The sequence below is a fragment of the Ailuropoda melanoleuca genome, chromosome 7 (genome assembly GCF_002007445.2).
Source record: "Ailuropoda melanoleuca isolate Jingjing chromosome 7, ASM200744v2, whole genome shotgun sequence".
Lineage (NCBI taxonomy): Eukaryota > Metazoa > Chordata > Mammalia > Carnivora > Ursidae > Ailuropoda > Ailuropoda melanoleuca.
This window is the reverse complement of record NC_048224.1, coordinates 122,897,030-122,909,536: the sequence shown is the minus strand read 5'-3', so window position 1 is coordinate 122,909,536 and position 12,507 is coordinate 122,897,030. Positions and strand designations below refer to the sequence as shown.

Genomic DNA, 12,507 nt, shown 5'->3' with positions numbered 1-12,507 from the left:
ATAGAAAAAAACTGAATTAGGAAATGAAGGAGATAAACCACCAGTAGCTATCATGAGGTAAAAACATTTATCTACTGCCACAGAGCCAATTAATGTCAGTCCCATTACAAGAATCCATACTTCAGTGCCCAGGTCAATGCTTGGCCTATTACACACCATCATGCCTCCTTTTCAAGTTTTGCATGAAATGTCTCAACGAATAAAATATTATATTCTTTGGATGATTCAAAATTCAACTTACTGGAAGGGTGACTATATCCATGCAATTATTTTTCTATAGTTGTGAGAGTCTTTCCAGTTAAAACTAAGAGCATAATAAATGTAGGGAGATGGCAAAAGTTCCAGCCAATTATCCTTGAGGGGCTATGTTACATATGTCAGTTGTTCACCTTAGTCTTCAGATATCTTACTTAGTCTTGACAGTAACAGATAATATTTTTTAAATATTTAAAATATTTTTACAAACAGAAAAACGTTATTTGTCAGAATATTTATTCAAAGCCTATATGTCAAGGCCATACACAAATTAATACTTTCTCATTTGGGCCTGCAACAGTTTAACAAATGATATCCCTGTCTAGTTTTGCCCTCCTGTCTTCCTTTCACTGCATGTCCCATGTTTTTTGTTTTTTGTTTTTTGTTTTGTTTTAAGATTTTATTTATTTATTTGACAGAGAGAGAGATAGCCAACGAGAGAAGGAACACAAGCAGGGGGAGTGAAAGAAGAGGAAGCAGGCTTCCAGCGGAGGAGCCTGATGCAGGGCTAGATCCCAGAATGCCCGGATCACGCCCAGAGCCGAAGGAAGACCCTTAACGACTGAGCCACCCAGGCGCCCCGGCATGTCCCATGTTGTAACCGGAATTGGCTTTAGAAATCAGCCCAACACTTCACAGTTTCAAAACCCTAACGATTCAGATAAAACGTCTTACCATCGCACATAATCTCTCCACTCTCCACCTCTTAGTCTCCTGTGACAGGCCCTCTTCCCTCCACTCACACACCCCAGCCAAAACTGCACACTTATACTCACATAGCAGTAGAGATTTCCATATTTACGGGATAAGATTCTGAGTTTAGCACATGCAGTTTCCTCTACCCTTACATGGCCTTTTCCACCATCACTCTCCCAAACTTCTGCCCATCCTTCAAGATCCAGCTTAAAGCTCATCTGCCCTCTACGTCCTCGTCTGACCAGCGTGTGCAGTTCTGTTGCTCCTCCTTGTTTCTCACACAACACTTGGCGTCTGTTTTGCAGCCCTGGCTAGCTGATATCATAATCCTTGTGTTTGCATGTCTGCCTCACTGGTTACAGGGCCTGTTTAATAAAGGCAAGAGCCATGTCTTCTTTATATCCCCAGGGTTTGGGTCACAGTTTGGTACCCAACAGGCCCTCCACAAATCCCTCCTGTAATTCGTCCCCCATGAGGTCTTAGTTTTTAACCATGCCAGAATTGGAAGTTTCTAAAAGAAAGGCATTTTTAAAATGATAACAATATTTGAAATTCCTTGAAGGATACAGTTGACTTCGGACCCTTGAAATTAGAGGACTCATTCCTATAGGGGTTGTGGAGAAACAGACCTTCCTCGTGTGCTGCATTAGAAAGTGAAGAACTCAGAGGAGCAGGACCACAAGCTGTACCAGACAGACAGGCTCAGGTCGGAGTCCATATATATGAGCTGCTGAAATTAATATGTGGGGACACAATAATATTTAGTCACTCTGCTCTGTAAGATGGTTATCATAATTAATACCTCACAGACTGTTACAAAAACAGAAAGAGCCTGAGACCATCTGTTCCAGTGACTCTCTGTCCTAACTGCACACTGTCATCACCATGGAAACATTTAAACTATACACCTAGAATTCTCCCTCATTCCGATGTATTGGTCTGGAGTGGGACCTGGGCATCCCAGCGTTTCCGAAAGCTTCCTATAAGATCCACATGTGTGGCCAGGATTGAGGACCCATGATTTAGTCTAATTCTCTTCTTTTGAAACTAAGGAAAAACCAAAATCAGAGAAGGTAAGAACATATGAAAAGCAAGGGAGTTATTTAGGCAGGAATTTATTCGTAGCCAGCCTTGACATCTTTGTTTCACTAATTAACTAACTAAATAATTCATTAATAAACATGCCATCTTAGCAATGTCAGGCTGATATTGAATAGCTGATATATCAAAAGCTGAATGAATCTTTATATAGAATAACATTTCCGTCTGTTTAAAAAATTTTATGGAAACTATCACACTGTTAAAAGAACACGATTAGTAGATTGTTAGGCCAGAAAACACGTATATCACTTCTTTCTGCCAAAATCTACGCTTAGAAGGCAGTATGTTTAAACAGGATTTCTCTGTGTATTTCTACCAGTCTGAAAGGTCTGGTGCAGGACGCAGGGCAAATTCTGCTCCCTGGCTAATGAGCAGCTTTGTCCACTGTGCTCGCACCCTAAAGAGGAAAAAGGCTGTAGCACAATTGATCATTCATAGCTTGCAGCCTTGTTTGCCCTGAGCTTCCTAAAGGCAAGGGAGAAACATGGACCAGCATAGTTATTGCTTCATTGCTTCCCATGCCCTTGGGGCCAGCAGTGCCAGAAAGGGCTCCTGATGCATCACGTGGTAAAAAAAAAAAAAAAAAAAAAAAAAAAAAAAGGAAAGGAAAGGAAATGCAACTCACCCTGAAGTGTCATTTATAGTTTGGCTGACATAGGAATGCCCAGTTACTGCTATCACACCGAGCAACGCTCCTGATTGGTTGGACCACTGTAATTGACTTTAGTCATTTTTAATGATAAAAATAACACAGCTTTTCATAAACAATGCAATAAATAAAAGGCACACGAAGAGCAAGTTAGTATCTGTGCCTCCAGAGTGTGTCCACCCCTCCCTTCTGAGGAAACCCACGTTAGCTGCCTGGTGTGCTTTCTTCAGTTCCTCTCTGTGCACGCTAACAAGTAACCAAACACTGACAGACAGAGATAAAGAGAGACATAGTAGCAATTTGGTTTAACAAAACTGGAACCAAGCTATGTACACGTACATGCACTCGGCTTTTCTCACTTGACAATATATCATGAACCCATTTCAGAGGACTAAATCTTGGTCTTACTTTTTATTGATATAGCTGTATAATATTTCATAATCTGAATACAGCAACTGCGCCGTAATCTATCAAAATAGTCCATTAACTAATTTACATTTTATTAATAAGGCTGATATGTTCCTCACACGTCTGGCTTAAAGAGTGGCAACCACATGTTTCAAACTTTGCTGATCTCCTAGGGAGCTGTTTTCACTTAAGCGTATGGCCCTGATTTTACATTTGATTTTGCATTTCATTTCATTAGAAGTCGCTGAACACAGAGCTATATTCAACAGGCACGCCTCTAGATCTTATATCTTTATCTAGCAGGAATTTGTTCCAATTTTAAAACATTCACAAACTGTCACTTCCTCTCCTTTTTTCCCATTGAACACAATGTGAAAGAGACAATTTCTAATTTTGACCAAAACTAATTATCTGGAAAAGTATTGGAGAAGAATCTTATTTTCAAATGGAACTTTTTTCTGCGGAATGTTTCAGACTACACACTCCTTTATTTAATGACACGTATTGATTTTTTTTTTTTACCCCTAAAGTCAGTCCACAAATAGTACAGAACCCAAATTAAAAGCAGTGCCTCCCATGCTGTTTGAAAATATCTGTCGAACAAAGGTCAAATGTGCAGTTTCCTAGTTAATGGCCTGAGGCAAAGTTAAGGTTAATGTGGCACTAATGAGCAGACTCAACCCTGTAGGGATGTCTGACAACAGTTGTCAAACAGCAGACATTTAAAATGTCAGTCTTCCGCTCAGCAGAGGAAATCTATAATTACACGTTTCCAGATAAGAACTATTTTCTCTTGCATTTCTGAATCTATATTCAATAAGCTTATTTTATTCTCAACTAAGTCATTCTATTGGACAAAATATTTTTATAATCTTCGAAATAGAAAAATATTTAGATTACTGTGCTACAGCAATAACAGTTCTTGCTGTTAAATGCTTGGAAGTAATTAAATTTATACAGTCACATTGGCTAGAGGGAGGACTGAAATCTAGTTTCCTGGGCCCTTTCCACAGACTTGGCGACACATGGAGAGATGGGTGGAAAGGGTGAATATGAATCGGAGAAATGGTGGCACCATTCATCACAAGTGCAGATGCGCTACAAGCACATTGCACTTGTATTTGCTTAAAAACAACAACCAAAAAAAAAAAAAAAGACCTAATTTTCCTAAAAGAGTAACTCATACAGTGTGCTCTCTGAACCCCTCCTGAACCCGCTGTTCGTTATAGAGGCTCCGACTGAAGGATCCACACCATTCTCAGAGAGAAGGATTTTTTTTTTCCTAACTAAATGATTCCAGGGTTTTTTGTTTTTTTTTTCCCCTCATAGGAAGTCTTCTTGTTCACACGACATGATTTCCCTTCCTTAGAAGATTTACTGTGCTTTCCCAACAAGCGGAAGGGGTTAAGATGGGCAGTAGGCTGGGGGGAGCACCAAGGGAAGGAATGGGAAGAAGAAATGGAAAGGAGCTCTGGAGATAAGCTAATATCCTCAGATACTCTCTGCAGAGGATTCTTTTTGACATGGGCTCTCTGTTTACACTCTGTGGTGGTGATTTTACACTAGTTCTGAGCTGGACGTTCACTGCCATCTATGCAATTAGTATAGACACCTCTATTTCTCACTTTTCAGTAATGCTCCAAACCCAACACATTGCCATATAATGTCCCAGTAAAAAAGCACCCTTTCTGAAAGCATCCTCCTTTAAAAAGAGTGATTTAAACCTGATGTCAAAACTAGGTCTTCAAAACTCTCCTCTCGTTTTCCCATACTGTAAAAATGTACCTCAAAAAGCACTGACTGTTCTCCATTAAAAAGGACTTTAAACAAAGATCTTAACTCATTTATAAAAATAAACACAAGACCACAGGTCTAATATTTAAACACATTTGAGCATCCAGCCCAAAAGAGATGAGATATCATTTCTCCTACCTCATGATTTTTGTTCATTTTAATAAAAATATGCAATTATTTGTTCAGTTCTACTGGTTTCAGAAAGCATGCTATTGCTTTTTCAACAGAAGAGAAACATCTAGGACATGATTAGGTCAAGACCAATAAGAAGTTTAAATCAAAAGATATTTGCAGATCTAACGATTCTAGTATATGTTCTTAATACTAAGAACCATTATTGAGTATGGTGCCTTGAGATTCAGCATTTTAGGTCACTGTTGAATGTTACTCTTTTGCAGTAAAATATTTTATATGGTTACTAACATTTTAACTATAAACTCCATGACTTAGAGAATATGAGAACATATTCTGTACAACATTTTCCTCTCTCAGCATGAGCAGAAAACTAATAAAAAAAACCTTTCCCTTTAATAGTCTGCCAATAATGGGCTTCTTCCTCATTCCTTCTTCTGGGTTGGTTTTTTTTTTTTTTTTTTTCATTTTTTTTCATTTTGTGATTTCAATCCTATACTCTTGGTCACTGCTATCCACCAACTTATCTGATTGACAGACAATATATATCTGGTACAAATTGTTCTTGCTTACATCTTCAGTTACCATATGTTTCTCAGTGCAGATACTTGCGTTCCTGAACTCTGGTACAAATATGGGCTTTAGGGTCAGAAAATCTATAATTAAAAGGGTTCAGAGAAAATGAATTATTTTTGTCTTCAATTTTATTCCTATTATTCTAGTAATTCTCATTTTAGAAAGAAATTGCTCTTGAATGTGACGTGTAACCCAGGTTTTAGTTTGGGTGCACAGAATATTACTGACCAAAGCTGAGTAATGTATAAAATTACCGTTGCTCAAGTATGACACCTAAAATATTGTTCATGTGATGGGAATTATAATAATATAACTTCCTTCCCTCACGATCATTCATACAGCTGTTTGTTTATATAAGGCTTAGCTTACATTGGAAAATGTAGACAAAGCAGATACAATGAAGATTATAAATCCGTTGAGTTTACTTAATTTGTGGGACTCCGAAGTCGCAGTGTGCATGTCTAATGGGATTCTTGCTGAAGACAGTGAAACCGACACAGCCAAAGCAGCACCTTAGACCTGCTGATCTTCAAAGTCATCAAACAGAATGAAGCTTATTTTTGAGAAGAAACCTGGATCTGAAAGTCTATAATGCGCACCTAAATAAAAAAGAGTCATCCTGAAACAACCTTTGAACTTTCATTCAGTTGCACTTCCAAGTAGAAGTTTCCACATACAGCCCTGGAGATCATGATATGTCCTGGAAATGGTTGATACACATTCGTGTCTGGGAGTGAAGATGGAAAACAAAAACAAAAACAAAACAAAATAAAGAAAAAAACAGTGTCTCCATCAAATGATATAATCCACCCCAGAAACACATTTCTCCTATTTTGAGGAATCTGTCATTTCCCTTAAACATGCAATGGGATAACAATATAGATATCCTGTTCCCCGTTTTCCCATATTATTTATGTGCATCATTTAGACTCTTCAAACGCCATTAACAGATTTAAACTGATGGAAATGGTTTCTGCTGTGCAAAACCAAGTGGAAGAAAGTGCATGGTACTCTTGCTAGAGACTGAGCGCCACTATGCCTCCACATACAATTACATGTGCTACTCTAGTCAAAGAAATAAGCCTCACTTATCGTCCTGATTTAGGCTGCACAGATTCTGCTAAAAATTCTGAAATCGTTTTCATACACTCCTACAAAAATCATCAATTTCAGTATGACACGACTTTAAATCTTCCTTACCTCTCCAAAAATTGAGTGGAAAAAAAATGGAAGCTGAATTGGAAGGTTTTTTTTTTTTTTTCAACTCTGCCTATGTTTACTGACTTTCCAGATGAAAAAGGATAGAAGATTCACTTTTTTGTAAGGAGGAAAAAAAAAAAAAGGAAAGCATATTCTCAGGTATATTAGCCAGGGAGAATTTCACTCACAGTTTGGTTTTTTTAGTTGGGGGATATGTTGAGCCGTATCAATGGGATAATCCTACAGTCACAATTCTAAACACTACTGAAAAGCTTCTAGCTCATTTGGCAAAGCTGCTACTGAGAAGTGGGTTCTTGGAGAATCCGTTTGGAAAAAAACGGTTGAATTGAAAGGTCATTCTTCCTATGGCTAAGAAAAAATATGTGTATTTTATTCTTCTCATAGAAATTTGAGGAGACTTATTTCTACTCACACTGTCTTAATGTTGACAGCCTCAGTATTACCAATGTTGCAAATTAACTTGAGGACCAAAGCATTGTGGGCCATCAATGTAACTTTCAAGAGTTTAGAATAAATCTCACACTCCTTGATATAAAACTACCTTCATCTGAGCAAACAAGTTACAAGAGTTCTAACTGCAGCCAATGATAGCTACACAAATCTGCTTTCTATAATTTTCAAGACTTGCTGCCATCTCAACAGAGTATCTATTAGATACCAAATGTGTACACATAGCCACGTCCAAGACCAACCACAATTTCCACTTCTAGTCCATACCTTTCAGTACAAATACTGCTCAGTGTTAATCATTCCTTGTTTGGATTTTGTTTCAGGTATGTCATGAAATAGTCACTAATTTCTCCATGAACATCTAGAAAGTAAGAGCAAATCTCATTTTTAAAGGCCTTATTTTTAATATAAGTTTTAGCTGGAGCAAACTGCTTTTCAATACAACAAAATTTTGCCTGTATTTGTTTATGAACTTCTTTTTCTGGGAAGTTTTTATCAGATTCTCAGTGGGATACGTGACCTGCAAAGGTTAAGCACCACTAGCCTAAACTTTTGCCATATGTTTGTTCTGCCTTCTGGCATTCCTTCTTCCTGTGTGCCTGGTTTTTGACCCCCTAGGGTCCTGCTTTTCATTATTCATGTAGGTCTTGACACTGGTCTGCCTGGGAGCTCCCGTTTCCTCAGCCCTGCTCTGGCCTGGCCTCTTGCCCCCTACCCAAAGCCTTGCCTTGGCCTGCCCTGCCCTGAGTGCCCTCGCTCCTACCACTCACCAACCACTGTTTTAAATTAACCAGAAATGTTCTCATTGAAGGGAACATGACTTTTATTTTAGTAAATTAAACTTACAGGTAATAAATAATAATGGCACCTCAAAGAGGTACTAACTTCCGTTTAGGAAATAGATTGGAAATTGCTTTCTCCAGTCTTATAAGTGATATTAAATTTTTCTCCGAGTTGACTTTTTCCTGTCCTGTGGATATTTTCATCCACCGAGTTTATATACACACAATTCATCATTAAGCCCGGTATGTCAATACTGATTTGACCATATAAACACATACACCCAAACACACACATCAGGAATTTTTAAACATTAACTAATTTTGGTTTCACTAATAAAGTATTGTGCTAAATAAGGTTTGACTATGCAGGTATAAATTTATGTACTTTAAACCAACTGATCCTATGAATATGAACTATTCCAGCTATCTGGGCAATAATCCTAAATAATATCAAGTGTCCTTCATTCAGATTATGTTTTAAAGTTTCTCCTATGCTTAATTATTTTAGTCACTTCACTGTGTTCTTTTGCAATGAGAAGGGTAAAATTTAATTTGCTTTCATGGATAGACACATCCTGAAACAGAACGTGCCCTGACTCATTCCTCTCCTCCGACTAAGAAATTTCAAGTGTCCTTTTTAGTTCTCATTCTCAATAAATAAAATTGTGAATGTTCAAGTTGTGAAAGTCCTACTCAAATCAAGATTTAATAAACACATTAGAATAACATGGAGCGGCCTGATGATACAATATTCCATTAAGTTCTGAAGAGACAATTGAGAAAAACAAAAACTCATAAAACAATTTAAATTACACTTTGTCTCAAACATTAAAAAATCCAGTGTTTCCAAAAATTCTCCTCTCCCCACCTTCACATCAAAATCCTCTCCTATATCAAAAATATTTTATTTTTACTAAGCATCTAGGACAGTCCCTATTACCCCAATGCACAGCCATGCATGCAGCCAATCCCCATAATTGGCACATTCTTAAATGGGAGGCTTGAGTAATTGGAATGCTTGCTGGAGAACAGATGGGGCACTGGTGTTGAGACTCTGTCTTAATTTATTGTCCTGGGGTTTTCCTAATTACCCGCTTAATTGGCACAGCCACACCACTTTGAAATAATAATGTACCGCTAATTATCACCGATTTAAGCTTGCTAATAGCTTATTCTTACCAGCTAACTTCAAGAAATCAAGCAGAGAGCAGGAACTGCCACAGGGAAATCACTCTGCCTGGGCTGGTTTAGACAGCTACAGAAATGCAGTGTCCTTTACAGCTGTGCTGATTTGGTTTCTGCCCCCAAAGACGACATAGTGATGCTTTTCTGGATGCTTAAAGGAACAGTAGCTCTTCCTTGAGTTTCTCAACTTTTCGAGACCTCTGTAACTGGTATGTGTCAATAACTCAAAGTCTCAAATTAGCTGGCATTCTACATAAACAGAAAAAACAGGGGGATATTGAACAAGTGCAATCACGTCTCTAAAATAACATCAAAAGAATCCAATGCTATGGTTTCCCTTTCCTCCTTCCATGCTAAAAGACTGACATACTCTATACTTCAGGCCTAGCACAACCCTCAGATTCAAGGACAGATATGGATGTCCTTCTTCAAATGTTAGAAATAGAGCGAGGAAAAGACAAGGTATTAAACACAAGGGTTCTCCTTTGAAATGAATACAAAGGAGGAAGGGGGAGAAAGAAAACGGACAAAGGGGTTCCGAACTTGGGAATTCATAGAGAAATATCTGTATTTAGGATAAGATACTATACTTCTGCCTTAGTTTGCACTTATTCTGCATCTGTTTTAGGTGCTTTTCCATACATCTCTGAGTCAAACTCCCTGGAAGCAGTTCATGAGACAGGAATTTGGATGCAGACGATCCATCCCATCGAGGTAGTGCTCTTAAGAGACAGGTAGTGAGGGAAGTAGGATAGAGCGGGCAGGAAGAAGGTACGTCAGGATGTGGTCTCAGCTGCAGCCAGACTGCACACATGGGCTGCGTCACACATCTGGACCCATCACACTGAGTAAGGGCAAGCATTTGATCCCCCGGTGTCCACTGAGCATTGCTTATGAGCCTCTGCCAAGGGGGTGAGGAAGGTGGGAGTTTAACCCCCTCTTTCAGGTGGATGAGATGGCGTGTAGTTCTCTTCCACATGGAACAGAACTGACCCGTGTAACCTGTAGAATACTGCAGAAATGACAATGGAGACTTCAAGGCTAGATCAGAAAAACACTGCAGCTTCTGCCTTTCTCTCTCAGATTATTTGCCCTGAGGAAAGCCAGCTGCAGAGCTGTGAGAAAACTCAAGAAGAAGTCATTGTGACGAGAAAGTGAGGACTCTTGCCAGCAGCCCTGTGACTGTGCCGTCTTGGAAGATGATATCCGGTCCCGCTCGAGCCTTCAGAGGATTGCAGCCTCACCTGACCTTGAGAGCCATCACCCTAACAGACCATAGCCAAAAAGAAACCTTGAGTCAAAACAAAACCCCACAGCCAAGCAGCTCCCAAATTCCCAACCCACAGAAAATTGCATAATAAATGGCTGTTGTTGCTTTAAGCTACTACGGTTTGGAATGACTTGTTAAGTAGCAATAGATAATGAATATAGATGGCTCCAATTTGTCGAGTGCAATTCCCCAGAGTAGAGGGCAGCTGTGCTTTACCAGCAACCAGGAGACAGCAGCTGGGAGACAGATAAAATGGCCAGGTAAAGGGACATGAGCCCGGCCCCAGCAGAAGCCACCAGTGTAGCTAACTTCCCTATGAAACGTTTCCACTAAACTTACAATGACTTGACTTACAATGCCATGTCATGAACTTAATTAGGGACATTTATATTTTTAAAAATCGTAGCTGGTAACAACCCTAGAATTCTGGACCTAGTAACAATATTCTTCAAAAATGAAGACGTGTTCAAACAAAAGATGAATTTATCACCAGTAACAGGCAAGGAAAAATATATTAAGGCTAAATAAAGCAAAATGATTCTAGATGGACACATGGAACTTCAAAAAAAAAAAAAATACCAGAAAGAATAAGATAGGAGTTATTACAAGTAAATATTGACTATTTAAAAACAACAATAAAAATAATATCTCGGAAGCTGTTAAAATGTTGTTAGAGGTAAGATATTGGTTAGGAATAGGGTAAGGGAAGATAGGAAAAGGGTAATGGAGTGAAACTTTCGAGGTTCTTATATTGTTCAATGAAGTGGTAAAAGTTCTAATTTAAAGTAGATAGTAAAAATTAAAAAGGCACATTGTGATCTCTATGGTAACCATTAGAATAATAAAGAAAGGCAAATACAAAAAGCCATGAAGGGGCACCGACCGGGGTGGCTCAGCCAGTTAAGCATCTGACCAGCTCAGATCATGATCCCGGAGTCCTGACCAGCGGGAGTCAGTTGTCCCTCTGCCCCTCGTCCAACTCATGCATGCTGCTGCAGCTCGCACACTCTCTCTCTCTCTCTCAAATAAATAAAATCTTAAAAAAAAAAAAAAAGCCATGGAGATTTTTTAAAAAATTAAATACCTGTTAAAGTCAAAAGAAGGGAAGAAAAGAGGACTAAAGAGTAAAGAACATGGGGCATCTGGGGGCTCAGTTGCTTAAGTGTCTGACTCTTGATTTCTGCTGGAGTCATAATCTCAGGGTTGTGAGATCAAGCCCCATGTCAAGCTTCCGGCTCAGCGAGGAGTCCGCTTGAGATTCTCTCCGTCTCCCCTGGCCCCTGCCCCTGCTTGCTCACAGTGTTCTCTCTCTCTCTAAGTAAATAAATTTAAAAAAGTAATAAGAAGAATAAAGAACATGGGTTAAAAAGAAAAAAAAGAACAAGATGGTAGCTTTAAACTACTTCAGGATACTATATATCACTGGGACATCTAGCTGGCTCAGTCAGTAGAGCGTGGGGCTCTTGATCTCAAGGTTGTAAGTTTGAGTCCCACGCTGGGTGTAGAGATTACTTAAAAAAATACAATCTTTATTTTAATAAAGGACACTATATATCACTATAAAAAACTGACTGGGGCACCTGAGTGGCTCAGTCAGCTGAGTACCCAACTCTTGATTTTAGTTCAGGTCATGATCTCTCTGGTCATGGGATTGAACCCCTTGTCAGGTTCCAAGCTCACTGGGGAGCCTGCTTGACATTCTCTCTCTCCCACTCCCTCTGCCTCGCCTCCAACTCCTGTGCACAAGTGTGAACATGTTCTCTATTTAAAATAAATTAATCTTTAAAAAAATTGACTAAACATCCCAATTGAAAAACAAAAAAGTAATCATCATTTAATAAATAGTGTTGGGTAACTTTAAAAAAAGCTAATTGGTCAAATTCTTTATAAGTCAACAATAGTTATTTTAACACAACCTCAAAAGAATTGCTTGAAAAATGGAAAACTATATAAATTAAATTGTTACAAACACCAGAAAATATTTTTTT

The 12,507-nt window shown here is 38.7% G+C and overlaps 1 protein-coding gene and 1 long non-coding RNA gene across 2 annotated transcripts in view; one reads left to right on the top strand and one right to left on the bottom strand.

Annotated features, from left to right (window-relative positions):
* Positions 1 to 12,507, bottom strand: part of GPC5 (glypican 5) — a 1,313,037-nt gene that overhangs the window by 1,031,824 nt on the left and 268,706 nt on the right. The window lies entirely within an intron of this gene.
* LOC117803117 lies at positions 2,011 to 9,898 on the top strand. Its single transcript, XR_004626785.1, has 3 exons — positions 2,011 to 2,024; positions 7,606 to 7,650; positions 9,878 to 9,898. It is a non-coding gene; the product is annotated as an uncharacterized LOC117803117 (long non-coding RNA).